Consider the following 16,742-nt stretch of genomic DNA (forward strand, 5'->3'; position numbering starts at 1 on the left):
CTCCATAAAGATGTTAAAAAAGCATTAATGGGCAGATTGAGTTAGTACCTGTGACGTGATATTTAGAAATTGCGCCAACTTACCACCAAAGTTAAAGTTTATTTATTTATATATACTATCCTTTATACACAGAGTTTAACACTGGATTTTTTATTCTAGGTGTTATAATTAAAGGGGCTAAGACCTCCAAGTAGGAAGAACTTCAAAGATATCTTGACAGGTCCCTCAGATCCTGAGTTTGGTCCTGGTTTTGGAGGTTGTTAACCACCACCAGCAAAGCTCACATGAGAATACCAAGCTCTGGACAATCCAGGCCTGGGCTCCAGAGTCTTGAGAGACTGACTAAAAAACAGGAAAGCCATTTGATTCACTTATAGGGGGCGTGCATGGAGGGTCCTGGGGCAAGACCTGCTGCTCACTGGGTGCCTAGCAAGCAGAGGAAGAACACAGGGTGCTCCGTGTTTATCCGCTACCTCCTTCTGACAATCACACCCAGGTTTCATTGGCCCTGTTCATTCTATCATAGTAAAAGAGAAGCATAAGCAAAGTAATGCATTAAAAACATTTGACATTTTTTCTTTTCACTAATTTGGCCTCCTATAAGGCCAAAGTTACATTTGTTTTTGTGAAACACTTGTATCTGCATAGTTTATTATCTCATTAGTTTTTCAAGATTTTATTTTATTTTATTTTTAAAGATTTTATTTATTTATTTATTTGGCAGAGAGAGAGAGAGAGACAGTGAGAGAGGGAACACAAGCAGGGGGAGTGGGAGAAGGAGAAGCAGGCTTCCCACTGAGCAGGGAGCCCAAAGTGGGACTTGATCCCAGGACCCTGGAATCATGACCTGAGCTGAAGGCAGATGCTTAACCGACTGAGCCACCCAGGCGCCCCTAAGATTTTATTTTATTTTTTAAGGAATCTCTTCACCCAACATGAGGCTTGAACTCATAACCCCAAGATCCAGAGTTGCACACTCCACCAACTGAGCCAGCCAGGCACCCCTATATCTTCACAGTTTAAAAAGTCCAGTTGGGGGGCGCCTGGGTGGCTCAGTGAGTTAAGCCGCTGCCTTCGGCTCAGGTCATGATCTCAGAGTCCTGGGATCGAGTCCCACATCGGGCTCTTTGCTCTGCAGGGAGCCTGCTTCCTCCTCTCTCTCTCTCTCTGCCTGCCTCTCTGCCTACTTGTGATCTCTGTCTGTCAAATAAATAAAATGTTTAAAAAAAAAAAAAAAGTCCAGTTGGGGACACACGTGTGGCTCAGTTGGTTAAGTGTCTGCTTTCAGGTCAGGTCATGATCCCAGGGTCCTGGGGTAAGGCTCCCTGGTCAGTGCGAAGTCTGCTTCTCCCTCTACCTCTCCCCACGGACTTTCTCACTTGTTCTCTCTCTCTCATTCTCTCATATAAATAAATAAATTTTTTAAAAAATAATGAAGAGTCCAATTGTTCTTCAAAGTGTGTCAGAAAAAACATCAGTCCCCCCATTCCTGCTTTTACTTTCTACAGGAAGCCCCATTTTCAATTCTCTTCATGGGTGCTATTTCTTTTTCATATTGACAGCTTCCTGATATTGTACAGATGAGAAGACAGCTGTAGGAAGTTCAAGGAAGGGACCCCAATTTTGATGGTTGCTATAACAGAAATGCAAATACTATATCCTAATCTCTTTACCACAGCTCATTGGTTCATATTGCTCTACAGATTGTAAAACATTTTCTCCCATATTACACCATTTCTTTAAAAAAGAAAACTATCATCCTCTAAATTATGGTAAAATACACATAATATAGAAGTATCATTTTAAGTGTTTTTGAGTGTATGGTTCAGAGGCATTAAGTTCATGCATGTTGTTGGGCAACCATCATGGTCATCCATCTTCAAAACCTTTTTATCACCCCATAATGAAACTCCACACCCATTAAGCAATAACTCCCATTCCTCTCCCTCACCCCATTCCCGGTAACCATTATTCTAATTTTTTTCTCTATCAATTTGATGGTTGCAAGCACGTCATATAAGTGGAATCACACAATACTTGCCCCTTTGTGTCTGGTTTATTTTAAAAAGTATAAGGGTTTCAAGTTTCATCAATGTTATAGCATGTACTATAACTTCACTTCTTATTTAGGCTAAATAGTAGTCTGTTGTCTGTAGATACAACATTTTTAAAAAAAATTAATTTATCTGTTGATGGACATTTGGGCTACTTCTACCTTTGGGCTATTGTGAATAATAATGCTGTGAACATGGGAGTACCAACATCTCTTTGAGTCCCTGCTTTCAGTTCTTTGGGGTGTATACCCAGAAGTACAATCGCTGGATAGTTTGGTAACTCTATGTTTAATTTTTTGAGGAAGACACCTCTTTGTTCCAACAATAGTTCTGTGATAGAGATAAAGCAGGTCCTAAGACAAGTATTCCCATCAACAAGGCAGGACACCTGGTGACTTGCCCACCCGTGTCAAAGCTTGTTCAAGGGTGGAGCTGGGATTTGGTCCTCTTACTGTAAGTCTAGGTTTCTCTCCACCATGTTGTGTTGCATATTGTATTGGTTTTCTTCAGATGAAAGCACCCAACCAGCGGTCTCAAATAAGTATTTCTTTTCCTCCAGAGAATGAAAAAGATTTTTCATTCATATAGGCTACCACCCTTTGTTTGCAATCATCATTAGCATTTGCCATTGGCACATGAACTCTCCATTACAGTTCCCAAATTAGATCTCATGTCACTTTCATGTAGAACAACTCTGTGAAGGGATGTAGGGGGTCTCATCAGCACTTTGGGAAAAAGAGTGTATATTTGCAAAGATTCGTGCCTATGCTGTGTTAGCCTTTATGTCCAGGCCCCAATTTTGGGTCCTCTCTACTCTGGAACAACTACTTTAATAGAACTCGTGGAATTGAAATAGCAATTTTCAAGCAGTTGCCACACCCCAGGAACTGCACCAAGGGCTTTGCACGTGTCATTGAATCTACTAGTAACATCCCAAGAGATGGGAAAGATCTCCCTTTTCTAGATAAAGAAGCAAGGCAAGAAGAGATCAAGCTACTGGCCTGAGAGAATGCCCAGGATTTGATGGTGCCAATGCCGCGTCACTATTTCCCTAACCTCACAACACCTCCTTCCCAAGGATGTGGTTTTATACCCTATCTGACCACTATGTGAAACATCCTAATCTAACATCATGAGATTAGTGGGAACAGAAGTCTTTTAGAATGGATGACTTTTTCCCTCTTTTTCTGCTTCACGTTCAGACTTCATTTTTAATTGGTAGAATTTCCTCCTTCTCATTTCCTTAGACCCTCTTCTATAGGACCAGACACTTGAGTCCTAGTTTTTTGTGACTCTTTTTAATTTACATTCCTTACCCAGGGTAATAATAAGGTGCTATGGAGCTCCCATGGGTCCTGGTATGTAATAGGTGACCATGACCTTTAGGTCTCTGGGCTAAGACCTGTGTTCCTGTTTAGCCAGTTCTCACTGATCTGTGTTTTAGGAATTAATAAGTACATGAAAATAAAATTGACACTCAACAATATCTTTTTGTCTTCCATCTACCCAATTTTAACTCTCCTCAGTGTTCTCTGCTTCAAAACAGGAGGGCAGGGCATGGAGACAATGGGGGTGAGGGGCTGAGAAGGAGGAAGGAGGCAAATAGGATACAATTAAAAGTTCAAGTCCTAAGTTGAAATCCTGATTCAGTCATTTGCCACGCGGCCTTGGGCAAGTCACTCAAACTCTCTGAGTTACATTCCCCTCACTTGTGAAAAGAGAATAACAACCCCTGGCTCCTGGGGTGGTCCTGATGATTAACTTACATCATGGGTGTGAGGTGTGAAAGTGAGAGAAGTTGCCAGTACGCAGGAGACAACAGAGGAACATTTCATGGGTGAACAAGTGAATGAAAGACCCAGAAAAAAAGTATACAATAGAGAGTCTATTTAAAGAAGGGCAATTAAAAAAATTTTCGTGCTATGCATATTATCTTTTAGGGCTATAAATGGCATTAAGCAATAAACGAGGTATGTCAATGAACAGTTATGACTCACAGTAGAAATGCCAAGCCTTTAAAACCTAACAGCCAATTACTGGATCTAGCATCAAAGACACACCAAAGGACTTTAAAAAATTCTCATAGTCTTGGATATGACAGAGTCGCTGTGTGTGGGATAATGCCCTTGATGCCTAATAAGATTCTGAACAATCACAGTGGAAAATTTTTCTTTTCCATAGCATCAAGTGAGAACCCTATGTCTTATATCTGGATTAGGGCCAATCAAGACATCAGGGTCTAAATGGTTTCGGTGATTTCAGCCCTAAAGATTGTAGCCAAATCCCAAAGGCTACATACAGTCTCTTAGTTTCTCCACTAAGGGGCTAGAGTTGGCCTAGACCCTTCCAACCTCTTCTCTGAGGCCTTAGAGCTCCTCGCTGCTGCTGGTCTCTACCCTTTTCCTCTGGGAGGAAACTCCGCAGTCTCCCAAAACCCCAGCTGGATACTCAGGCCTGACTTCAGCTGGGTTCTCCATCCTCGCAGTCTGAGGTGCTGTCCAGATGCTGAGAGTTGCGAGCCTCTGCTGCCTCCCAGAATACCACAGGAGCTGTCCAGCGTGGGATCTGGGAAGGGTCTCGGAGCTTAGGCAACACCTGCACGGCCCAGGACCCAGAGCCTCTGAGCCAAGGAGAGCCCATGGAGGCCACATCCATATGCAGAGAAGGAAACTGGAGCCCAGAGAGGACAAGGGCTGGCTCAGGGAAACTTAGCCCAGCAGCAGACAAAAGCAGGTTTTCTACCTCGGAGTCCAGCACTCCTTCTGCATTGCTGCACTGCGGGCTCTCATCCACCACTATACAGTATGACACGCTCATAGACCAATGTCCTTTGGACACATACCTATCATTGACAATGGTGCTCACTTACACAGCCCTTTACAAGGTAGTTTTTACTATTATCTCATTTAATTCGTACCACTACAATGTGACGAGCTACAGTAATACTAACATCATCAACCCCATTTTCCAGGTACAGAAACCAAGGCACAGAGACATGTATAGGGGACTGGATACACCAAGAGGGGTGGGTCAGGGAAGGCTTCCCAGAAGAAGAGACATCTGAGCCAGACTGGTGAAGAAGATGTTGACTAGGAGGATGAAGGAAGGGGAAGGGCTCTGTAGGTTAGAGGGACCAGTAGGCACAAAGACCTGGAATTATTGGGTGGGAAGAGAGAAGTGAAGAGGAAACGCAGACAAAGACAGAGAACAGCATGGCAGGATCATGAGGGTGAGGTCAAAGTTGTAGGCAAGTAGAGGCTGGGTACTGCCTTACACAGCCTCCCCAAAGGCTCCCTCTGTGGGAAGATATCCAGTAGTCTGGGGGCAACAGATGGTCTGTACCCCAGCCCAGAGTGCCTTGTAGCAGAGCTTGCCTGAGCGTCTTCCCCAAGGGTGCTCCAAAGAGTGCACGGTTCACTACACTGTGAGTCCTCCTCAGTAAGAATGACATTGATCCTGCTGGGGTCTCCCTCTTCCCTGCCCAGGAGCCTAGTCACCGGCTGCAGCCCCATCATGATAGAGGCTCAAGGACCTGGTCTTCTGTGGACTGCGCAGGGAGGGGATGGAGAGGGAAGAAGGATGGTTGATTAGGGGCTGAGCAGGAGCACATGTTGCTGTGTTGGACTTGCCACTAGATGGGGTATAACAAGGGAATGAAGGGCATCTGCATTCCCCGAACATGCACTGGGTACTTGACTCCACTCCCAACACTATAAATATGCTGTTTTACTTAATCCCTTAACTTGCATTTTGCAGTTAAGGAAACAGACTAAGAGAGGTGAGCCGATTCTCATGACTGATTTCTGGAAAGTAGACTATCTTATTAGCCATCAGAGTAATAAAATAATACGCCATTCTTCCTGCCTCCAGAAATATAAGAAGGGACCACTGAGCCCATCCCTCAAATCTAATAAGTTCTAAACAGCCTGGTTGCTCTCAAAGCTCCAGGCAGAGGAAATGAACATGATTGTTTTTATTTTTTTTTTAAGATTTTATTTAATTATTTGAGAGAGAGAAAGAGAACATGAACAGGGGGAGGAGCAGAGGGAGAAGGAGAAGCAGAGCTGAGCAGAGAGCCGGCCACCGGGCTCAACCCAGGGACACCGGGATCACAACATGAGCTAAAGACAGACTCTTAACCAAATGAGCCACCCAGACGCCCCCACATGATTGTTTTTATTTTTTTATTTATTTCTTTTTTTTTTTAAAGATTTTATTTATTTATCTGACAGACATCACAAGTAGGCAGAGAGGCAGGCAGAGAGAGAGAGGAGGAAGCAGGCTCCCTGCTGAGCAGAGAGCCCGATGCGGGACTCGATCCCAGGACCCTGAGATCATGACCTGAGCTGAAGGCAGCAGCTTAACCCACTGAGCCACCCAGGCGCCCCACATGATTGTTTTTAAAGACATCTGTGGCAGGAGGTAGGAGGATACCTAGATCAGAGATACACTGTACTTGGATATGCTCAAGCTAACCTTTCTATGCCCTTACCTACTGAAAGTATCATAAACACCTTTTCCCAGGGCTGCCCATTCTGACATTAGCCTGATGACATCAGCCCTTGATCACCCAGGCAAATTATTATAGAATGCCGAGGAATCAGCTGGGGCCACAGACAAAAAGGGGTCATGGAGGAACTGAATGTCTCAGGAATGCTGGAAAACCAGAAAGGAGAGGACACCAGGCCCAAATAATGAATGCCCAGAATTATAACCTAGGGTTTGGAAACATATACATACCACGCCAGCCATGTTCCCTCTGTCCTTACTCTTCTCTTCTGTCTAAGCCCTATCTATCCTTGAAAGCGCAGCTCTGGCTTCCCCTCCTCCAGGAAGCCACATACGGCCACCCCTTTCCCCACTGATCTCTAGGCCCATCCCTAGATTCTCAAAGGGCTTACAGGCTGTTGTGCACAGCATAGCACTTCTGGTTACTAAGCTATGCCTTTTACAGCCGCGGTCATGTAACATTTGGCTCTACCACTGCACGTTCTTAGAATTAGCTAGAAAGTTTATGTTCCCCTCAATTCCAGGCACACTGTAAATGGAGAGCTTCCTTGGCTTAATGATAGTGTTACATCCCAATTAATCTACTTCTGTAATTTGAAAATATTGTAAGTCAAAAATGCATTTAACATACCTAACTTAACGAACATGAGTGCTTAGCCTAGCTTTGCCCAGCCAAAACGTGCTCAGAACACTCGCAGTAGCCCACAGCTGGGCGAAATCATCTAACACACAGCCTATTTTAAACTAAAGTGTTGAATAGGCCTAGTAACTTGTTGAATACTGTGCTGAGAGTGAAAAGCAGAATGGTTGAAATGTATCAGTTGTTTACACTCAAGGTCACATGGCTGCTTGGGAGCTGTAGTGCACTGCCACTGTGACAGAGAACTGTGCACATAGAGCTAGCCCAGGTAAAGATCAAAATTTAAAATTTGAAGTATAGTTTCTATGAGATATGTGTTACACTTTGTACCATCATAAAGTTGAAAAATCTTAAGTTGAATCATCATAAGTTGGAGGCCATCTGTAAATATTTATTGGCTTGCATACACAGTAAGCACTCCATAAATAACTATAGGTTTGGTATCAAATAGATGCTTAATCAACACCTATTGGTTTGGTTTATAAAAGGTGCTCGATAAATGCCTGTTAGTTTGGTACACAGTAGGAGTTCAATAAATGGTTGGCTTGACCTAATAGATTTTCTGCGGGTCTCTCCTTTTCTCAAAGATTTTACTTATTTATTTGAGAGAGAGTGAAAGAGTAGAATGGGGGGGGGGGGGGCGCGGCAAAGGGAGAAGGAGAAGAAGACTCCCTGCTGAACAGGAAGTGTGATGAGGACTCGATCCCAGGCCCCGGGGATCATGACCTGAGCCAAAGGCAGACATTTAACCGACTGAGCCACCCCGGGGCTCCTCTTTTTATTTTTTATTTATTTATGTTTTTAAAGTAAGCTCTATGCCCAATGTGAGGCTTGAACCCACTGATCCTGAGATCAAGTGTCACAAGGCTCCCCAGGGTATCTTCTATGATGAGAACTAGTTAAGCTGATTGGAGCACCAGCCAGCCAATGGGAAGCTGAGCTGGGTTCAGAAGGACAGCTAGGATAGGAAAGCTCCCCAAAACAGGCCAAAGTAGGGAGTGAGCTGGTGGGAAAAATCCAAGCCAAATTCTTAAGTGGGACTCACAGTCAAGTCTGGAGGGCCCAGATAGAAATATCAGATTCTAAGAGGCACCTCTAATGACTTTCAACAGCACTTACTCAGGGTTCTTCCCTAATTTCATCTCCCAAAGTAGCCCTGCCCTGCCCTGCCCTATTGATTTCAGGAGCGCTACCCTATTTTATTTCATTCTTAGCATTTACACTACTTGGCATTATCAACATCACTACCATTTCCCACCACACCCAGCACCCATTCCATCTCCCCACTAGAATGTATACTCTAGGGAGATTTTCTTATGCATTGATACTCGCCTTATTCTCCAACATAACCCCATCCTTACTGGAAGTGTGTCAGCACATAGTAGGTGGTCAGTAAATATTTCTTGAGTGAATGGCTGAATGAACTGAGAGAAGCCAGAAGAGAGGAAATCATCAGGAAGTGGATTCAAACAGATCTGGATGGGAACTAGCAAATGTCTGGCCTTTGGCTATAATCGCCCATAGCCTGTGTTTTCTACCTTCTTTTGTGGGACTGCAGGTGCCAATGATGGTAGTGTCTGGTTGTCTTAAAGGGACAGAGAGGCTGAGGGAAGAGACGGTCAGCCTATCCCTTGAACATTTCTTCTGACCTCTAACAAGGTAATACAATGGCTCCCTATCTTATCCTTAGGGAGCCTTATAGGATTCTCTCTAGTGGACGATATGAATACATCTCACGAAGTACAGCATGCTCATTTTGTTATGCAAATGATAACTAGTAAATCTGGGCCATTATTCAACATACGTTCATTTCCCTCCCCTTGCAGTGGTGTATACTCACTTCCCTGCTCCCTCGATGCTGGGCTTGGCCAACGTGTGTCTTGCTTTAGCCAATGATACATTATTGAAATGATGTAGACAGGGGCTTTCTAGGTACTTGTACACTTCGGGCTCTGGTGACCTGGAAAGAGAAGCAAGTCCTAGCTAGCTGCTGTCCCTTCAGCCAGAGTCCCAAAATGAAGACACATGGAATAGACCTGAGCCGAAGCCTGCAGTAAGGAGCTGGGCTGACCTGCCAGAGCAGCCCGGCCAAGGCCAGCCCACATCAGTCAAACTGCAGACCATGAGCATAAGAATAGATCCTTGTGATGTAAGCCACTGGTTCCGGGGCTGCTCTGTTCTGCAGCACTGTTCTGGAAATAGCTGATAAATATGTAATTCATGGTCACTGTAGAAAAAACATGAGAAAATATAGATAAGTAAGAAAGGAGAGATATAAGCCATCATCCAGAATACACACTCCTAACATTATAGCACATGGTGTCCAGTATTTATCTATATGCCACATCCATGGGGACCTACCGGAGGCAACTTTTTGTGACCTGTTTTTGCAGACCAACGTATGATGAGCACCTTTCCAAAGCCACAAACATTGCAGTGTTGTCTCATTGTCTTGCCAACCCCTGGCAAGGCAGGCTCAGAAAGGCAACCTGATTTGCCCGAAGTCACACCTCTGGGAATCCTCCCAGTCCCAAGTGACTTTCAGTTCAGAGCTCAGTCCACCAGGCAGGTTTCCTCTTGGGACCTCATTAACATTTTTGGCCCCTGGCAAGGTCAGCTCCTAAGGCAACAGTAACAAAAGGAAACTTTATCTTATCTGGAAGGAGAACCAGAGTGCTAGGTTCCCCCCATTCGCAAGATTCCATGGGCTGGAACAGAGCCCTGCGGCTGGCCTCCCATCACGTGTGTCCTGGGGGATTGCTATTTCCTCCCTGGGGTAGAAAGAGACAAGGGCAAGTGGTCAGGGAGTCTTTTTTCAGTGGAGCCTGCAGCAGGCCCCTAGGTTTTCAGTGTCATGTGGGTTTGCTAGTCAGTGGGAATGGAGCAGAGGGTAGCTTCAGTTCCTGTAGGAGGGCCAGCCTAGGACCTGCTAGCAAGAACCTGGGAAACCCAGTGAGATAGGCTGCATTCCAGACTACAGACAGCTTCCGGGAAGAAGCTCCATAAGGGGTGTCTGGGTGGCTCAGTCAGTTTAGTGTCTGTCCTCACCTCAGGTCATGATCCCAGAGTCCTGGGATCTAGCCCCACATGGGACTCTGCTCAGCGGGGAGTCTCTCTCTCTCTCTCTCTGCCTGCTGCTCCCCCTGCTTGTGCTCTCTCTGTCAAATAAATAAATAAAATCTTAAAAAGGATGGGAAAAGCAGCACAGGATGACCCCATCAGAAGCCACACTCACCTAAGCCAAGGACCGGGACTCAGAGATGTCAGACTTGCCTCCTAGTTGTATGGCCTTAGTTTTCTCATCTTTCAAATCGATGAGGGAGCAGGAGGCTGGCTGAGGACGGAGCAGGGGCTGGCGCCTTGCACCCCCTCTCTACCCACTCCCCTTGGTAATTAATATGTGTGACATTCCTCAGGCACCCCTGACTGCCCTAAAAGAAGAACAAATGGTTAGCTTGCAGAGATCACAGTAAGGCAGGAGTCTCCCTTGGTTTGCAAATGTCCTTGAGATTTACAACAAAGAAGTTACCTTATCAATAGCCCAATTTCCAAAGACCCATAACTCAGTTCCTCAAGCCCTAACGTCACCCTCCCCTCCATAAAAAACCGAAGGAGGGAAGGAGGCAGAAGGAAAAATAAAGTTACATTTCTTCTAAACCTAAATCTCATTAACAAGTACGGTTGATAGCAGGAATGTAACATTCCACCAGGAGACTCCCAATTGTTTTTATGTTAATACCTCATTAGAGGGAAAGTGGCCTTGGCTTGATAGTAACCAGGCCTTCAATATCCTGATACTCTTTACCTCAATAGCCTTTCTGAACACCCCTTTGTCCTCACCTACCCAACTCCTGTGTATATAACCAGCCACTCCACAGGCCCGGGGCAGCAGCTCTTCCTGCCCACGGGTCCTGTCCCCATGCTTTAATAAACCACCATTTTGCACCAGAGATGTCTCAAGAATTCTTTCTTGGTCATCGGCTCCGGACCTCAGCCCACCAAACCTCACCTAGGTTCTAGAACTTCATCAAAATGGTCGCAGGACCAAATGCCCAGGGGCTGCTTTCTTCTACCATAACAAAGCAGGGCTGCTGGGAGGGTGTTACAGTGAGGCGTGGGACAGGGCTGTAGAACCACGGCTGGAAGTCTGCTCCCAGAACCCTGAGGGGCAGAGGACGTGGGGCCTGCTGGCCTTCAGGGAAAGAGCGAGCCTGGATTTGGGGAGATTCAGGTAGAGAAAGTAGAGCCTACAGAATCCTTGAAAGTTTGCAGAAAGTAGGCTCCAGTCACAGCTTCTCCTGTGATCAGGGTTTTCACTGGAGAAACCACTATATTTGTATTTTTCTTCTTAAGTTGATTTTCTGACCCTAGGTGGGGAAAGAGAAAGAAGGAAAGAAAAGGATGAATAAAAACAGCCTACTGGGTGGCATGGGGCCAGTGGAGGTGGGTGGGAGGGAGTGCCTCAGACACCAGATGGGACCGCTCTGGCCCCCACCCCTGAGAAACCAGAAACTTTGGCGCAAACCCAAGCAATGGTGGGGGACCCTTGCCCCCAAGCCCAGTGGCTCCGATGGCAATGACAGTAAGCCCTCAGGTAGCTTCTCCAGCTGAAGGGCTTCCTTCCTGCCTCCTCCCTTCATCAAGTTGAGTCCAAACCTCTTTACAGGAGGAAGAAGGGATGGGAGATGTAGAGACCTGCCCTGTGACGGAAAGACAGCCGCAGCTTTGGAGCCAGAGAGAACCAACTGGAAATTCCAGCTGTGTGACTTTGTGCAATTTACAGAGCCTCTCTAAGACGTAGTATCCTCACCTGGGAAAGAGAGAAAACACATTTCTAAAAATGGAAAGTATCTCACATCGTGTCTGGCACATCCTGGGTAACAAGTATCACCAAATGGGCCCAGAGAATGAGTGGCAGGGCCAGGATAGAGCCCAGGCCTCAGAGCTCCACACCTTGGCCCTGCTTCTCTCGTCTCATTGGCAGCCGGGGGCAGCTGGTGCTCTCAGCCCTGGCAGGGAGGGTAGCTGCAGGTTGAGCCTCCTGGGAACCTGCCAGGCACAACCTCTCTCCCTAAGGATTCAGGTCATCAAGGCCACCTCTCTCTGAGGCCTGAGGACAGGGGAGTCACTCTTCATCCAGGCAATGAGGCAGCTCTGCGCAGGCAGCCGTAGGCCCTCTGGAGTCAGTACTCCCTCCAGGCCCCAGGAAATGCCACCAGGAGCCTGGCCTGGTGGCTGCTCCCCAGGGACCCAAATCTCCACAGCTTCACAGATCTCCAGATTTCTGAGTGAGCAGGGAAGGGGGGTTCTCTTCAGAGAGCTCCATAGCATACCCGGGTCCCTCAAGCCTCAGCAAAGCTTGAGAGAACAGTGGGGGACTCAGGTTGCAGCTGTGGTGAACCGCTGCCCAGCTGGGAAGCCACCTTCTAGCTCTTTCCCTCCTGCCTATAATTCTTTCATCTCGAAATGCCAGCCACTAAAGGAATGTATTTCCTTCCTTCAGGGGCCCAGCCACATTTGTCCCGCCATCACCCCATCTTTGGCACAATCCCCCGACCCGACCCCTGGCACAGAACCGGATACATGGTACTCAGCAAATGGGTGTGGAGTCGAGGGGAGAGAAACTGAGCTGGAATCTCGGGGGGTTCTTCAAAGGTACTTCAGGACTCACAGGACCAAAATGAGCAAGGAGAGGTTGGTTGCCAAGACATTTGAGCAATTCAACCTCTACCTTGACTTACCTGACAATATAGATTGCAGTACTGTCTTTCTGTCTGTCTGTCTATCTATCTCTTTACTTTTTTGAGAGAGAAAGTGTGAGAGAGTAAGAGAGCACAAGCCAGCTGAGGGTCAGAGGGAGAAGCAGACTCCCTGCTTAGAAGGAAGCCTGATGAGGAACTGGATCCTGGGACTCTGGGACCATGACCCGAGCCAAAGGCAGTGGCTTAACCAGCTGAGCCACCCAGGCACCTTAGGTTTCAGGGCTTTAAAGAAAAAGCAACCTAGCTACAATTATACAAGGGAAAATGTATTGTTCACCATGACTTTGTTCTCATTATAAATATAATGCTTATCCCCTGAAGAACATGTTCATGTGTAGAAAGGAAAAGTTCTGTATAGGCATGGTATGCATGTGTATGTAATACCACTGTTAATATTTCAGCACATAGACTTGGAGTCATTTGCTAAATATAAACTTTGTTCAAAAGTGTACATCTATGGGCACCTGGGTGGCTCAGTGGGTTAAGCCTCTGCCTTTGGCTCAGGTCCTGATCTCAGGGTCCTGGGATTGAGCCCCATATCGGCCTCTCTGCTCAGCGGGGAGCCTGTTCCCCCTCTCTCTCTGCCAGCCTCTCTGCCTACTTGTGATCTCTGTCTGTCAAATAAATAAATAAAATCTTAAAAAAAAAAGTGTACAGTCTGAAGTGAATTCTTTGTCAGCCATCCAAGGCCCTTAGTGATTGCACCCCTGAGGCAAAAACAGGAGGAAGGGAGATTTCTGCCATTAGGAATCTGGCTCCTTTGGCATGCTAGCCTTAGACCCTAATGGGTTTGGGGCAGGGATTAGAAAAGGACAGGTGACATCCATCCCCCAGGCAGGGGAAGGAGGGACAAGTGGGGAAGGGGACTTCCCATGAGGGTGACAGGGAATTCCTAGTTATTTAACACCCACCACATGCCAGGCTGGAGGTGGCCGGCGGGTCACAGGGTGCAGACCCTGCTGGTGGACCCCTGCTGGGGGACCCCCACTGCTGAGCCCCGCACACCTACCCACTGCCTGTCCACACGGCCCCCCAGGACACCGCTGCCAGTTACTCACGATGCCGCCTGAGTTGCTAAGACTCTTTCAGTACGATCCCTCTTCAGGCCTCGCGGCAGCCTGTGATTAAGGCAGAGTCCCCGTTTTTTACAATGAGGAAGTCAAGGCCTGAATGATTAAGTCACTTCCCCCAAAGCACTCAGTGGGAATACCTGGAGCCAGGATTCAAATCCCGTCTGTTGGAATCCATAGCCTGAGCGCCCCCTCTCTGCTCAAGCCCAGGAACCTCGAGAGGGCCGTTGCGGCAGCCTCTGGGAGCTCCAGAGCTCTTCTGCAGGACTCCTGGCTTCCATTTCCACACCACTCAACTGACGCCAGGCCTGGTGCCGGGCCTCAGATACCTGTAGGTTCCGCTCTTCACAGTGAGGCACCCCATCCCCACCCTCCGCTGTTCCCCTCCCTGAAAGATCAGGAAGCTGTTCACAGGCTACAGACCAGCTGACAATGGGAAAAGCAGAACAAACCCCAGAGTTGCCACTTCCTTGTCTTGACCTCTTGTCTGGCCTGGGGCCAACTGGGCAGAATGGGTAGGGAGGAAGGTTCTTGGGAACTTTCCAGTGACACCTAGAGGAAAATGCCTTAGCTTTAGGGGAAATTTCCAAAAGAAATTGTTCAATTAAATCAACTTTCTGTGGCCCAGGGCCATCCCGGACCACGACCAGCTGGCGGTATGTGAAACAGAGAGAGGTCACGCTTGGGCCCATATCTTGGAACGCCCTGGGAAAGAGGATACAGTTAACCTATTTCAGTCATTTTCATTCTAGTATGAATGAGTTTCGATGCATTTTCCCAGAGCTAGGGAAAGCTTAAGCCCGAAATTCTTATGGTGAGTAGGTCCCAATCTGGGAGACTCAGACAGAATGCAGGTTCAAGCCCAGGTTCTTCTACTTGGAGCTGAGTGAACTGGGGCTAATAACCTCTCTCTCTGAATCTCAGTTTCTTCGTCCCACAAACAGAGATTTATAATAAATCCAAGGTTGTCGAGACCATGTATAGTGACCCCTGAGCGAAGATGGACTTAGTCATGGTGTTTGCCTACCTGCATGCCTTCTTCACGGGACCTCAGGCCAGAGAAGGTTGCCCACCTCATAGGTGTTCCAGAACAAGGTCAGAGAATAGCCCCAGTACCCTGAGCCTCAGGCCAAGTTCTGAGTGACCTAGCTGATACTGAAGCTGGATGCTAGAGCAGGGTTCCAAGTGGGTTATCTGGGACTGGCCTTGACCATTCCTGCTGCAGAGTGGCCTGTGGATGGAACCACTCTGAACACCTGGATCTGACATGAATGTTGACAACAGCAAAATTGTCTTCACGGAGTGGGGCTGAGGGGATAGGCCTCCCTCACCTCCCTGTGTCAGTCAGGGATCTGGAATCCCAGGGGTTTTGCTCCATATTTCCCCCTTGGGTACATGACTCCCCTTTGAGATCACTACAAGTCTTTGTCAGATGTCGGGGGGGGGGTGTCCCTGCGAGTGAGGAAAGGGCAGGAGTGGTCACAGACCCTAAGCCTCCACAAGGCAGCCTGGTATGTGGGGAATTTCCTACTGGGGCCAGAGTTAGGTGGTTTGGGTAGGTAGGTAGGGGGTTTGACAGGGCAATCAGAGTAACCACCGCTGAGCGCAGCTTGGTTGCCAGGCTCACTCAGCCCTTGCCCAGCATTTTCTGTGGGTTCTCAGATGTGGACAGACCTCCAGTTTGAGGATCAGGATCATGGGAGATGGCTCAGGGCTGCCCCAGAGCTGGCGGGGACAGGAAGGTGAGGAAAATAGGAGCTGTTGTCCTAGAGGGACAGGGGTTTGGCTCCACTTCCCCTCATGTGTTATTAAAGAAAACAACACAGAATAATCTGACTTTGAACAAATAAACCCAGTATGCCAGCCGCAGGCCAGACTGTCCAAGTGAGAAACCCGGAAAAAAACCTGCAGGTCACCATTCTAAAGATGGAGACACTGAGGCCCACATAGGTGTCAGGACTGGCTTGACCTGAGGAACCGGGACTTTAACATCAGTGTCTCCGCTTCCCCATCTATTGTAATTTCCACCCCAGGAAGGGAAGGGTTGTTATCTGAAGGATGGCAGACCCCACATCCCTCCGGCTTACACGTCCTCTGCCCCCTCCTGACGACAGTCCCCATTCAGGACCAGTCACCCAGCATCAAGAGAAAATAAAGCTATTGTCTTTGGAGGTTAGGATGACCAATTTTCTCTCTTTTCAAAGACTCTTCAGTGATAGAGTCAAAACAAAAATCACTTAAAGACTGACTTCTGCTGGGAAGTCCCACAGAGCCTTGTGTGTACCTCATGGACGAGTTCATGTGGTTTGGATAACGGTTTGCATACTTGGGCTCCCTCGCCCCCTGGCCCATAATCCCCTCGAGGGCCAGACGGGGGTCCTGTTGGGCACTGAGCTTTCCCAGCGCTTGCTCACAGTAGGCACACGATAAACATTTGTTGAATTAAGATGGAAATGCACACAAAGGGTGTCTAAGGTACTATTTTGCTCGTAGGGTGATAGGCACGGACGGCAGGGGCCAGGACCCCGGGTGTTGCTCACAACTGGGTTCCATGAAGTGCTTCAGGAGTCAAGTATTTGAGGGTCAAACAAAATTGCTCAGTTCTCAACTGGCAGACAGAAGGAAAGTGATTTGCATTTCCTGACTGCACTGATTTTCAGGAGGGCGTTCACAACATACTCAACACTGCGTGCTGTGAGCTTAAATT

The 16,742-nt window shown here is 47.3% G+C and overlaps 1 long non-coding RNA gene across 1 annotated transcript; it reads right to left on the reverse strand.

The window, feature by feature from the left end:
* Positions 1 to 8,008: 8,008 nt before the first annotated feature.
* On the reverse strand, positions 8,009 to 10,270 carry LOC123388203. Its single transcript, XR_006602769.1, has 3 exons — positions 9,565 to 10,270; positions 9,275 to 9,430; positions 8,009 to 9,163 (listed from the first exon to the last, which is right to left on the reverse strand). It is a non-coding gene; the product is annotated as an uncharacterized LOC123388203 (long non-coding RNA).
* Between the last annotated feature and the right edge of the window lie 6,472 nt (positions 10,271 to 16,742).

Source organism: Mustela putorius, unplaced genomic scaffold (genome assembly GCF_011764305.1).
Source record: "Mustela putorius furo isolate JIRA1106 unplaced genomic scaffold, ASM1176430v1.1 tig00003896_pilon_pilon_pilon, whole genome shotgun sequence".
Taxonomy (NCBI): Eukaryota; Metazoa; Chordata; class Mammalia; order Carnivora; family Mustelidae; genus Mustela; species Mustela putorius.